Source organism: Varroa destructor, unplaced genomic scaffold, assembly GCF_002443255.2.
Source record: "Varroa destructor unplaced genomic scaffold, Vdes_3.0 BEIS01000003.1, whole genome shotgun sequence".
Lineage (NCBI taxonomy): Eukaryota > Metazoa > Arthropoda > Arachnida > Mesostigmata > Varroidae > Varroa > Varroa destructor.
The window spans coordinates 17,711,760-17,713,440 of NW_019211456.1; positions in this window are offsets into that span (position 1 = coordinate 17,711,760).

Genomic DNA, 1,681 nt, shown 5'->3' on the forward strand with positions numbered 1-1,681 from the left:
AAAAGAATAAACACCGACTATAATTGCGTACAGCACCAGAAGCGGTAGCTACAGAAGTAGCAGCACAAAACAACGGCAGCGGCGGTAATCGCTAACAACTGTAGTCGCTTCGACAGCAATAGCAGCCGATATATGCATTCAAATGAAAGAAGAAGCAAGGAATAAAAGATCGTAACCTGAGTCTTGTCCGTTGTGTCCTGCGAGTTTGGTCGTAGCTGCGAGCTGGTGTTGTCCTGCGATCCGTGGCCTGGTGTTAAAGGTCCGTTATTAAGGGAAGCAGGCTCGCGGCAGCCTGTGTTTTGTGTGCCGGCGGTGGAAGCTAAGCTGGCCTTAGTGGTCTCGTAGTGGTCATTGCCACGGTCGACCTGGCGCTAGAGGTACTACTCGTCGTTATCATCGCGCAGTTTTACGTTGTTTGGTCTTGGTGGTCCTGGTGCTGCCGAAATTCGTGCGTGAGCAGGCCAAATTTGCAGCAGTGCGGCGGCGTCAGGGCGATTGCCAACGGGCAACAGCCACAGCAACAGCTACCAATCCCGAACGGTGACGACAATGGCTTGAGCTGGACGAGGAGACCACACCAGCAGCCGGAAAGGGAACGCGTAGAGCGTGAACAGCCGCAGCACGCTGGTGTCAGGATTGAGGACGAAGGTAAAGACGCTGCGACCGCTGCCGAGGCCGTGTCCGACAGCGAAAATAGCGTCAACTCCAACGACACGAACGGCGTAACGGCGTGGCACGAGGGCCGCGCCAACGCTAACACGAACAAGGATAAGACGTGCGTGGTGGTCGAACGTGGCTCGTGGAGCATTTTGGATCGTGGTTAGATCAAACACCACGTTGGGCAGTACAAATCGCCCCAGTTGTAGACGCTGATGCTCGTGTGACGGGAAGGAAGCGTGTGTGGCAAGAAAAAGCCAATTAGCAAACAAAAGCAAGAAAAAAGAGGAAGACCAGGCAAGTGTTGCTGTTGTATCGTAGTGAATGAGCTTTTTACCTCGTGCATCTTCTACGTTTCTGTGTGATTGCGCGAATGCGTGTCGCGAGTGCCATTTAATTGCTCGGTTGTAACACTCCAGCGTTCAGCCCCATCAGCTTTTATTGGCGTATGCGAAACGCGTGGGACCCGCGTGGTTGATTTTGTTTGTTCGCTTGTTTTTCATTGTTCGTGGTTTTGTATGCTGTGGAAGAGCAACAACAACAACATTAGCAGCAGCGACAGCAGAAATTGTCTCAGTAACGGCAACAGCAATAACAACAACAACAGCAGTAAAAGTAGCAGCAGAATGAGACTTTTCTAAGTCCCTGATCACGGAGTGTTGGCAGTACTTGTAATAGAAGTACCACAGTACTACCACAGCAAATTTAACGTCGATATAATACTGTAGCTTACAAGGCTGCCAACTTCTGTCACGAGAACAGCTTAATGAACACGGGCCAGGTTGTTCGCGGTGGTGCCCATCGAGGTAACCTAATAGCATAAGCAGCGACAGCAAAAAGAACATCTTTTGCCTAAATCAAATTCGAAACCCGCGTAAACGTCAACATTTTAGCATCGTTGTTGTCCACGATTATTGTTTGCGGGTCGCCGCTCGAGACGAAGACGATCGACCGTGAGGTGGTGAGTGAGTCGACGTGAGGTGCCGCGCCGTGACGCCTTCGGCCTCGGCCTCGCTCTCGGCCC